The sequence below is a fragment of the Salvelinus fontinalis genome, chromosome 6 (genome assembly GCF_029448725.1).
Source record: "Salvelinus fontinalis isolate EN_2023a chromosome 6, ASM2944872v1, whole genome shotgun sequence".
In the NCBI taxonomy this organism is placed as follows: domain Eukaryota; kingdom Metazoa; phylum Chordata; class Actinopteri; order Salmoniformes; family Salmonidae; genus Salvelinus; species Salvelinus fontinalis.
Window position 1 is genome coordinate 50159699 of NC_074670.1, and position 12671 is coordinate 50172369.

Sequence of the window (12671 nt, forward strand, 5' to 3'; positions counted from 1 at the left end):
GGATCCCCAAATCGAGCGACAGTGTCCATAAATCGGGCTTAGTCAGAGAGCACGCACTGGATGCGCATGTGGCATTATGGTTAGACAGAATACACCTCTGAATACACCACCCTAAGCTAATACTAGAGTAGCTTAATAATTAATATAAAATGTCATTATATTTATTTTATTTTAAATAGGCTACATTTACTTACACAGCAAACACTTGTTTAAATGTAGTCTACTTGAGTGTAGTTACGATGCTGCAGATGTTTTACAAATGTGAATGGACATAAAGTCCAGGTCAGGGATGACTATTCCACCCTATAAGGCATCTTTCCACGCCAAGTAGCTACATAACGACTTTCACGACTGGTAGCGTGATGTTTGTCTGGAATTTCCAACAATCCTTTGGCGTGCAACTATTTCTGTCATCTTTGCACGCCATGCGGTATCTGGTTGTCATTGTCACCACGGCAGACTGGGAGCCGGGAGAGGACGCCAATGCCGTGCCAGTTGGCTCGAGTTGGTGAAAACAACAGGCAGACGCAGCACGATTCTAATCTCAGTCGTTCCAGACATGAAGGTCACTCTCATGGCGATCGCAGTTTTACTTGTTTCATTAAGTATAACGTAGATCCCACCGCCTTAATATATCAATTGAGCTCATTTCGTCTTTTTTAATTACACATTTACCACACGAGGAGGTTTTGCCCTTGGACCAGAGCCCACTGTAATTACATGTCTATAAGAATTGTAAGAATTTTAGAATTGTCTATAAGGTTGGGTGAGTAGACTACGCTACCATAAACAGCTATTTTTAAAGACATTTGAGAAGAGATACAAAGCCAACAGAGGTTAAACAAGTTTGAATGGGACATGCCACTGCTGCAGCACCATAGTTTTACGTTTTGTGTTTGCGCATTACGCACAAGATATACCCATTACGCACAAGGTATACATTTCCTAATTGGAAGAATAGAAAGGACGCCGATTTCTTGGTCCTTCAGACATGGCTACGGGTAAAGTAAGTCATCCAGTTGGTTTAAGTGGCTCCAAACAATGTAATGTAATTGAAGATTTAAGAGGCGTGGCTTACTTGGACTATGTATTCATCATTGATCTGGTCAACATACAAACTGAACACACCGTTACTCTCTCATTAAACAAACAGACACATTGCATACCTACCAAGGACAGTATTGTAAATATCAAGGGGACACTTGTTATTTCTGGCTCAGTGGGTTTGGACTTTAGTTGAGTGTCGACCTAATAATGGCTAATGAGCACCCAGTGACACATGTGTAGGCACCCAAACTATCATGGGGCCCATTAAACCATAACAATGTTATAATTAGCATTGTGGCTAAGGTTAACTTCAGCCCTGTAAATATCAAACTGGATGTGGGCCTGATTGGTCCACTGTTTGTGGGCAAGGGTGTGTGTGTGTGTGTGTGTGAGAGAGAGTGGGGGGGGGGGGGGGGGGGGGGGGCGAGCATTCGACTAACCAAACTAATATGTCCATTATGTTAATTCTCCATAACAATATCAAAAGATATAACATAAGGTGTGAATCTCACTTCTCTTTATATCATACTGTTTTTAGGCCTACTACAGAAAAGAGCAGTGATGTACCCTTCCAAGTGTGTTATAAACATGCAACCCTGTCACTATTAAACTACCTTGCTTTGCCAACAGCAAAAATCAAGCTAATCGTCAATTTAGTCCATGACCAACACACAGAGACATCATTATTTCTTGGTCTTTTATTTTTGTCCTGTAAATTACAAGCCTAAGCCTGGAATACACAGCAGTCTTAAAAATGTATATTGGAAATGTTTTTGATCTTGTACCCCACTGCAAACACTTTCAGCTGTCTGCAGGTCTCCTAGCAACAGCAAACAAAGGCAGGGCCCATTTCAAGTTTCCCGCGGAGAGGCCAGTCCAGCGGAGCCTTTGATCTTGACAGGGAAAATAGCTGAGTGGGCACTACTGGCATTTGTCTTTCATTTACTCCAACTACCCCCCCCCCCCCCCCCCCCCCCCCCCCTCAAAAAAGCTTTCTGGAACAGCCAAAATCTTCATCTGCCTGTCCCCTGCATCCAACCAACCCCCCCGATAATCAACCATGGCAAAGCAGCTCATTGAAACATTACAGTGTTTGGTTGAAGTTCTTCGCTTTTTGTTTTGGTGCATAGTTACTGTTTGAGTTGCTAGAAAAGAGCTAGAATTTAGTAGACTAGTCATTTGTGGTTTCTCTGTGCAGAAAGAATGAACGGATACATAAATTGAGTATTTGGTTCATTGTTTTCACCTCCTCTTTAAAGTCGACCTTGTAGAGAATGTAGAGGCCTCTATCCCAGGATTGTGACTTACAATTATTTTCTAATCACATAATGTGTGTGTTTTCCTCCCCTAGACAAGCACATAAAGCTTTTTGTCTTTCAATGGAGCTGTGGCTATTTTCTCTGCTATGAAACTCCGGAGGCTTGCAGCTCTTCAGACAAACATTGGAGCTGCCGTTGGATTTTCAGTGTCTCCTATTTGGAATTCAACTACATCCATAAAGTGGGCCGCACATTGAACACATTATTTGAAGTTGATGCTCCTTTCGTAGTACATGCTGAGGAGCAAAATATAAATAGCCCACTCCTGCTGTATGTATAAACATTATTGGGGGGGGGGGGGATAATAACTTTGGGCTATGTAATGTTATCTTACTCCAGCGCCCATTGCTTTCATCCAAAACAGCTCAGGAGATTAAACAAATGAAAGTGTTTCTCATTGTTTCTGTGTAATTTACTGTAATTGATGTTTCCATCTAGTTGCAAAGGCCTGCTAGAGCAATTGTTTGTGTTTGTAGGAGGACACGCAGCCCAGTGGGGTGTATTGACTCAGGCTGTTGACTAATACTGCGCTAATGCCACGTTTTAGGCTAACACTGCCCCAATTGTTTATGGGTGACCAAACAGTACCCAGGCTCTACACTGAGATCATGCTTTCATCTCAGTGGTGCACAGCTCTCTATGTATTTGCATAGTATTTAGCAACTCAACACAATGTGCTATACTGTATCTAGAGTCATTTCAGTGAGGAAGTGCGCCCATGTGGTATGTTTATGTGTAGGCTAAAACATTTGTTTTACGTGTGCACGTCGTAAACATGATATAATACACATCCATTACTATTCATTAGCATTTAAATGGTATGTACCCTTCTAAAGACATGTAGTGCAAGACCTCCATAGTCATTAACTAATTATACATACTGTATGGTATGTATATTTAGACGGAAGCAGAGACCATCTCAATCTGTGTCGTTCCTCCATGCATGAACTGTACAGTTACAGTACACTTGGAATGAGGCCATGTATATTGTGTTTGTGCCATATACAACATACAATATCACAGTTTGACTATATGACATTTTTGGAGTGTTGAGAAGCAGGTATGGTACAGAAGGAGTGTGGGTGTGGTAGCATTTGTCACTGTTCTCTTTAGGGGTTCAAAAGTAGGTTTGAAAATGTCTGTCTTTTTGTCTTGATGTCACACATTTTATTTTCGTACCGCATAAATCTGTTCAGGGACCCCAACATTTTTCCATCCGTCAAGGGTGTCATTTAGAAAAAAATGTGCAACTGAATTGCCACCCCCAGTCCTTCTGTATGTTAAATGGCTTGCTGTCTACAAGAGACAAGGTGGGAGTCTGTTGTATGTTGTGGTGCACCAGCCGCCCTGTCCCATCTTAAAACACGACCCGTCGCCCTAAATACACCCATCCCATGGCCAACTCATCCTGACACACACACACACTGTCCACCTCCAAAGTGTCCTCCTCCTCGCCACCTCTTTGACATTGTGACAGACAAACTCGTCCCACTGCCGTTCGTTTTCAGGGAGACGCCTGAAAAGCTGGAGCTAACAGAGTCTGGCAGAATTGCCCCAAAGTGATTGAGATGTTAACCTTCAGTGCTGTATCTCCTTCCCTTCTCCCCCTCCTCCCTCCTCCTCCCCCCCAACTCCCCCCCTCTTCTCCGGTCCCTCCATCTCGTTTCCTCAGCAGGCTGTCTCTCCTCCGACAGACTGCGCTGTGAGAGAGCCAAGCCATTAGACACTCCCAGTGCTGATAATGAAGGCACAGAGGTGGTCCAAAGCAGCGTGATGCGGTGGAGGAGAGAAGAGCAGGAGCGGAGAAGGAAGGTAGATTAGGATAATTACCTGGCGTCGCTGGTAAAGAGAGAGAAAGAGAGAGAGAAAGATGTGTTACTTCCAGCCTTCTCCATTTGCAAAATGAGTATTACCGCAATAGTGCCAATTGCAGAATTGAGGATTCATGGTTTATGGGGCGGAAAAAGAGAAATTGTAACATTAAGTGAGACATTTTTATTCCCAGTGAAAGTCAATATAATGTGCTGTGTGATCTGATAATAGGAAACAAAATAAATAAAAGGTTTCCCAAATGTTGTTGTTGTTGTTGTTGTTTGTACTGAGTATTGATCATGTGGTAGGCCTATCATAGGCCTATGCATCACCAGCTATGCCAGCATGTACATATCTGTTGTTTATACAGCCTTGGCGCGGGTCTCCTACACCAGTAAGCACTAAATATCCTCAGTCACTAAGGCTTTGAAGAGCCTATGAGGTCAGGTTTTAAATTATGGTCTGCACCCACGCCACGCTTTCTCCACTCTCACAAATCCATTCGCCACACAATGCATTTCAAATGAAAGCAGCGTCACCATAACACGCCTTAGGAGACATTAAGCTATAGTATGTTACTTTCATGTATGATAGCATGGCCCCTGTACACTTTGATGTGCTCACTTTTTAATGCTTTATTAATAATAACACACTGGCTACTACTGACACCGTGCATGGCTGCTGTTCCCTCCCACACACTTTCTTTCCATCCCTCCATCCTCCTTCCATCCCTCCCTGGGTCTTGTTGTCTTTGGGTCAGACTGCTGGTGTGCTTGTGATTTGAGAGAATGATACGGACCCGGAGATGAAGAGGGCCAGGAGAACCTATCAGAGAGCACTGGGTGTAAGGCGCTGCTCTCCTATTGGCTGCTGTTGGAATCAGACACATCTTAATTTCTTCTTCCATCCAGCCTGCTTTCACGTCCAAGCCCCAGGGAAGTGGGAGGATTATAGTCCCTGTCTTTTGGGTGTGTGTTTGTGTGTGTGTGTGTATGTGTGTGTGTGTGCGCGCACGTGAATGTCTGTGTGTGTGTGTGTGTGTGTGTGTAGTAAACGTCTCATAGACACAGAAGGTACAGAGTTTAGACACTGATAACACTAACCCTCCTCCAAGCCTGGCCCAGATACAGACACAGTGTTGGAAGCGCTGGCAGATTTTGAGGTACTGTCTTCTTCCAGCTACCCCAGCAGGACATCAGCTCATTATGAATGAGAGACCAGCAACACTACAATTTAAATGTATTATTTATTTATTCTTTATTTAACCAGATAAGTTCAATTGAGATATACATCTCTTGGATGTGTAATGGTGCTCACATTTGAAATGTTGATTTCTCACTGGCTTGCTCGCACTCCTAATTTTCCCAGTCGTATTTTGTACCACAGTTGATTAAAATGAAGATTTAACACATTCATTTAGATTTGACAGAGATTTTTCCTCATTCATTGACTGGCTGATCTTGTTACCACACCTCTGACATTGGTGAGACATTCTGCTCATTCTATGTTTTCTGTTCTAATCTAGTTGTGTACCTAACACTGGTTGTCAGTCATTCAGCGTTTACTTTTTTCACAGTGATGTCACTTTGCTGTATTTTACCTTGCATTACTTTCAGTAATTTTCAGCATTCAGCACTCCATTTCAATCAAAAACGTCTCCAGTCAAAGAATCCATGCATCCCCTTACAAAAGAAACATGGAATTTGCAGTTTCACATGTGGAAATCGCTTTTTCACGTGTAATGGCTGTTTTCACATGCAGACCAAGGGGCAACACTACATCTAGGTTTCAGAGCAAGTGACGTAACTGATTGAAACGCTACTAGCGCGTACCCGCTAACTAGCTATCCATTTCACATCCGTTACACTCACCCCCCTTTCAACCTCCTCCTTTTCCGCAGCAACCAGTGATCCGGGTCAACAGCATCAATGTAACAGTATAACTTTAGTACGTCCCCTCGCCCCGACATGGGCGCGAACCAGGGACCCTCTGCACACATCAACAATGGTCACCCACAAAGCATCGTTACCCATCGCGCCACAAAGGCCGCGGCCCTTGCAGAGCAAGGGGCAACACTACATCTAGGTTTCAGAGCAAGTGACGTAACTGATTGAAACGCTACTAGCGCGTACCCGCTAACTAGCTAGCCATTTCACATCCGTTACAGTAGCCTCAACAACCGTCTGTAGGGTAGCACCATGGTGTAGCCTGAGGACAGCTAACTTTCGTCCTCCTCTGGGTACATTGACTTCAATAGAAAACCTAGGAAGCTCATGGTTCTCACCCACTTCCATAGATTTACACAGTAATTATGTCAACTTCCGGAGGATGTTCTCCAACCTTTCAGAGCTCTTGCAGCATGAACTGACATGTTGTCCACCCAATCAAAGGATCAGATAATGAATCTAGTAATGAAAGCATAAGCTACAGATAGCTAGCACTGCAGTGCATAACATGTGGTAAATAGTTGACTCAGAGAGAGAGAAAATCATTGAACAATTCGCACAAATTAATTTCTTCAAAAATGAAAGAGAAGCAAGAGAGAGAGCTAGCTAGCTATATATATATATATATATATATATATATGTTTTTTTCCCTTCTCACTTTTACTATACCTTACTTAGCTAATGAATGCATCTAGCTAGTTTAGCCTACTCAAACACCTGGCTTAAACAGAGAGGGAATAGCTATCCTATGGCTATCCAACACTGGAACGTTTCTGAGTCAAGGGCAGCTTTTGGTTTTGTAAATGTATTGCCACTGGGGTCCGCCAGTGTAACTGCTGAACTGCTTACTGACTGTACACTGTACTGCATGATTGTAGCGGGTTTACTAACGCGTTAGTTCTATTAGCTATGTTGATTATGACGTTAGATAATATGTTGACAACGATGTAGGCTGTGTGTAGAGGTTAGCGGTTATGACAGCTGATGTGTTTTGCACCGAAGTCCATAAGCAAAGGGAAAAGGTGAGAGGAGAGTGTTTAGATGCGCGATGGATTTATACAAGGAGCAAATTAGGAAAGTGAACTGTGTTTGTGTGTGAGCAGGGGTCTAGTCATTCCACCGATTCTGTTGAAAAACTTTTCTTAAAGCACCCTAGAGTCAACATCCACTCCCCCGGGGAAATCTAATTAGCATAATAAGAATTCCAACAAAAAATCTGTCTGTTTAAGCTAAAGATATCTGGGATTTTTCTCAACCCACCGCGTCCGCCGATGTCGCACTTTCGCATCTGCGGTAAAGGTGACAGAGCTAGACCGGTGTTTGTCAGACCGTCTGTAGCGTTCGAACACGATGGCGTTCTCCATTTTGATCTACGACCCCCACAAGCTTCTTGGGACTCGTCTGAAGTTGGTACAGCCGATCTGCCTGTCACGTTCCTGACCTGTTTTCTGTTGTTTTGTATGTGTGTGATGGTCAGGGCGTGAGTTTTGGGTGGGCAGTCTATGTTTTCCGTTTCTATGTTGGTTTTGGGTTGCCTGGTATGGCTCTTAATTAGAGGCAGGTGTTTTGCGTTTTCCTCTAATTGAGAGTCATATTAAGGTAGGAGGTTCTCACTGTTTGTTTGTGGGTGATTGTCGCTGTGTCTGTGTATTTTGCACCACACGGTACTGTCTCGTCTCGTTCGTTCGGTCGTTCCTGTTTATTGTGTTCCTCGTTTCATGTAAGTTCATAGTTTAGGTCTGTCTAGTTCGTTTTGTTATTTTGTAAATCATTCAAGTGTATTTCGTTTCGTGTTTTTCCGTCTTGTCATTAAAACATTATGTATTCATCACCCGCTGCGCCTTGGTCAACTCACTCACCGAAAGAGAGCCGTTACACTGCCAACTTCTGTTTGTAGCCTCCGAACAGTTTGGGCTACACGAACATGTACAGTACCATTCAAAAGTTTGGACAAACTTACTCATTCAAGGGTTTTTCTTTATTTTTACGATTTTATACATTTTAGAATAATAGTGAAGACATCAACACTATGAAATAACACATATGGAGTCATGTAGTAACAAAAAAGTGTTAAACAAATATTATATTTGACATTCTTCAAAGTAGCCTCTCTTTGCCTTGATGACAGTTTTGCACACTCTTGGCATTCTCTCAACTAGCTTCACGAGGAATGCTTTTCCAACAGTCTTGAAGGAGTTCCCACATATGCAGAGTGTTTCCTTCACTCTGCGGTCCAACTCATCCCAAACCATCTCAATTGTGTTGAGGTCGGGGGATTGTGGAGGCCAGGTCATCTGATGCAGCACTCCATCATTCTCCTTCTTGGTCAAATAACTCTTACACACCCTGGAGGTGTGCTAGGTTATTGTCTTGTTGAAAAACAAATGATAGTACCACTAAGCGCAAACCAGTTGGGATGGCAAATCGCTGCAGAATGTTGTGGTAGCCATGCTGGTTAAGAGTGCCTTGAATTCTAAATCATTCACAGACAGTGTCACCAGCAAAGCACCATCACACCTCCTCCTCCATGCTTCATGGTGGGAACCACCCATGCGGAGATAATCCGTTCACCTACTCTGCGTCTCTCAAAGACATAGCGGTTGCAACCAAAAATCTCCTATTTGGACTCATCAGACCAAAGGACAGATTTCCACCGGTCTAGTGTCCATTGCTCATGTTTCTTGGCCTAAAGAAGTCTCTTCTTCTATTTTTTGTCCTATAGTAGTGGTTTCTTTGCAGCAATTTGACCATGAAGGCCTGATTCACGTAGTCTCCTCTGAACAGTTGATATTGAGATGTGTCTGTTACTTTTATTCGGGCTGCAATTTATGAGGCTGGTAACTCGAATGAACTTATCCTCTGCAGTAGAGGTAACTCAGGGTCTTCCTTTCCTGTGGTGGTCCTCGTGAGAGCCAGTTTCATCATAGCGCTTGATGGTTTTTGCAACTGCACTTGAAGAAACTTTCAAAATTCTTGACATTTTCTGTATTGACTGACCTTCATGTCTTAAAGTACTGATGGACTGTCATTTCTCTTTGTTTATCTGAGCTGTTCTTGCCATAATATGTACTTGGTCTTTTACCAAATCGTGCAGCATACAATGTAGAAAATGGTAAAAATAAAGAAAAACTCTTGAATGAGTCGGTCTCCAAACCTTTGACTGGTACTGTATATATATATATACCAGTACCAGTCAAAAGTTTGGAGACACTGACTCATTAATCTGTTCCCTTTTGCTTTCAGTGTTAGACCAGCACCCTGTCTACAACATCACAGCCAGTCAACACTGGGGCTGTGACTACTGGCATGACTGGGACCAGTGTGACCCAGACTCCTCTCCTCCATACTCAGAATGCAGCAGCTGATCCCCCACCAGGGGCACCTGGCTCCCCTCCGTCCTCTGGCTGGATCAATGACTAGAGCCATCCCATCCCAGGGACCAGGGGTCAGCATCAAAAGCCCCCTGCCCACGTCCTTGCCACCTGGTGCTCTCTTTAGGACGAGGGGGTACACTTCCACCCCTCCACCCTCCTCCTGAACAGACCAGGCTGTTTGGACATGGAGCCAGAACAGGGCCTTCGTGTGATCTCCCGCGCCCCCTCCCCAGCCGCCCCCCACAGGGAGAGGGCCAGGGGTCAGCCCCATCAGACCACCACACGGCTCACAGAGCCATTTGATGAGGGGATCTGTTTTCGATTTCATAATGCCCGCCGAATCATGATCCTGAGCCCTACTCAACTTGGTTATGATGTGTTAAATGTGTAATCTGTTTGTCAAAAGCTTCATGTTGGAAAAATGTTTGTTTCCAGGGATTTATGGATGTGAAGTTGACCTGGTCAATTAAGGTTTGTAGATGACTGTTTTCCTGATTTGAACATGCAGTACATATACAACAATACTCACTTGACTTAATTACGGGTTCAAATGAACATATCAACAACATACTGTTATTTATGATACAGTTTATTAGGTCATTAAGTAATTTGGGGCATATATGACACCATATTGACAGTTCTGATAATTAATCTGACATGTTTCTGACTAATCACAACAGGCTTCCATTTCACTAACTCATACACAATAACGTACGATGTGTCACTACCTCACAGTCCTACCAATGAATAACTGGACATGCAGTATTTAAAGAAATGCAGCCACTCTTGAAGGACAATAGAAGTTAAATATACGAGAGTATGTTGTTAAAATGAATACCTTTTTGACATTGATGCCTTCAATCCGGTGTTAGACTTTACTGACTGACTTTACTGACTCGTGGAAGTGTTTCATGGTCCTTAAACTTGGATACAACATACCCAATATGAATCCTCAGTTTCTCTGTGATACAGAGCCTGTATGTCGTTCAGGCTGTCAGTACATCATGAATACATATTAATGAACCCAGATTTCTAAATCTGTTTATTGAGCTTCTTCTTCCATTTCCTCCCTCCATTCTTTCCTCCAGTGCGTTAGCAGATCCCAGTATGTCCCCTAGTCTTGTGACAAGGGATGAAAAGGAGAGAAAAAAAGGTCTAATGAGTTTGGCAAAAGGAGGACAGAGGGGGGAGACAGATGGCATGAAGTCTGCGTGGCTCTGGCGTGGCTCGCCTGGTGCTAAAATCCTCCTCTCTCACATTCCAACAAATCCTAGCAGGAGGTTGGGGAGTCTGCCACACCACTCAGTGGATCCACGGGGTTCTCTCGGCACCCCTTTCCTCGCTCCCCTGCACCCGCGTAAGTCCCTGACCAAGGGTGTCAGCCTCCCCATACCATATCCCCACATGTATACATATATTAACATGTTTATACAGTATATATAGTATGATGGGCCATTTTATTGGCCTGCTAAGATAATAAACACAGGAGGGTGTGAGACAGAGAGACAGGCGCTGATTGTTAGTATGGAATTGGGCGTGTGGGATCAAATTGGGAGTGGACCTATCCCTCCACTCTAGTGTCAAATCTCATTGAGTAAACATAGGACCAAAGCATGGAGGCAAAGACTGTAATCCATTTATATGAGAGGAAGAAAACCTAAGTAGCTTTTCAATTAGTTTCGCCACCCCCAGCTCCTGATAAGGAGGAAACGCTGGCAAGTTGAGCCTGTCACAGGCCAGACATGCCCTGCTCAGATTGCCCCATATTCTCCTCAGTCGGTCCGTCGGTGGGGCTTATGGCCAAATGTACAGTAAGTGTAACTGCATGGTAATCACACACAGACAGTATGCCCCACCACTGGCCCGCGGTGACCACATGACGTCTTCATGTGTTTCCACTTCTAAATTGTTTTGGATTGCATTTGAATTTTAGGAATGTGCATTGAGGAGCACCATATAAAAGTACATCAGCGATATGATAATCATGTTTATAATGTATATTACGGACAATCTCTCTCAATATTCTCTCTCTCTCTTTATTCTCTCTCTCTCTCTCTCTTTATTCTCTCTCTCTCTCTCTTTTGTCTCTCTGTCTGTCTCTCTGTGTATAATTGACTGTATAGTGCACACTATCAATCTCTAACACACTTTTTTCTCTCTCTCTCTCTCTGCATGTATATATTGTGTATAATGTACTGTGCAGTGTACACTATCAATCTTTATCTCACTATCTCTCTCTCCCTCTCTCTCTCTCTCCCTCTCTCTCTCTCTCTCTCTCTCTCCCTCTCTCTCGGCACTTTGCCTTCTGCTCGTGCTATTGAGTGGCTCTTATGGGAATGGAGGATGCTGTGAAAAGGTCACAGGAGGTTTGAGTATCAAATTACTGTTAATGATAATGATAATAAAAAGAGAAATTTGCTCCAAATCTATCTGTGAGCTTTTTTCCCCTCCGTATGGAATGTGATTTATGTGCGGTTGGTCTTATGAGTTGCTTTGTATGATTGTAAGGAGATGTGTAATTCATTACAATGCAAAAACTGTTGTTCACTTGTTGTTCCATGCTAATGTTTATCGAGCTGTATGTCATTCATGTGTCTCAGAGGCTACTATGATGAAAGACACAGTAGTGAGCCATCTGGGTTGTACAGAGCATCACACTACAAAATGACATCTCAACATCTCAACCCCAAAGCTTTACACAAACATTTAAATCCCCAACACTGCATTTCAAGTTACAACCACAGAAAATGCTAATATTTTACACTGCCCTAAACTTGGCTTATGTCTTCGCTGAAACTGTAATTACACTACATTTAAATGTAAAACTGTCCATAAACTTGTTATAAACACCTGCTCTCGGTCTTTCGTCAGATTCTTAATTACACTGTACTGATACAGATGTAGGATCATAATTTGAGCCAGTTTGCTACAGCAGGAAAATAATCCTGCAGCAAGAGGAAATGTGAATTATTATGTGAATTAGAATCCATTTTTCATAAAGGAAAATCAAGTCTGAAATTTAAAAGTGAAAATTATAACCTTCAGAAGCCTTTTTAAACCTCAAAATGTAAATGTATTGCATTGCAGGAACTTTCTCCTGCAACATGGTGTTTAAATGAAGATCCTACACCTGTTAAGCTGATTCCATTTGACCACAAAACCATAATACATAA

The 12671-nt window shown here is 43.0% G+C and overlaps 1 long non-coding RNA gene across 2 annotated transcripts in view; it reads left to right on the forward strand.

Annotated features, from left to right (window-relative positions):
• LOC129858028 (uncharacterized) overlaps positions 1-11927 on the forward strand; it is a 133849-nt gene extending 121922 nt beyond the window's left edge. Inside the window, exon 3 of one of the 2 annotated variants that reach the window (XR_008759974.1) lies at positions 4039-4438. This is a non-coding gene — a long non-coding RNA (uncharacterized LOC129858028). Of the gene's footprint in view, positions 1-4038; positions 4439-9367 lie in introns of those variants that run through there. The other variant, XR_008759975.1, reaches the window with a different exon arrangement.
• Positions 11928-12671: the final 744 nt, after the last annotated feature.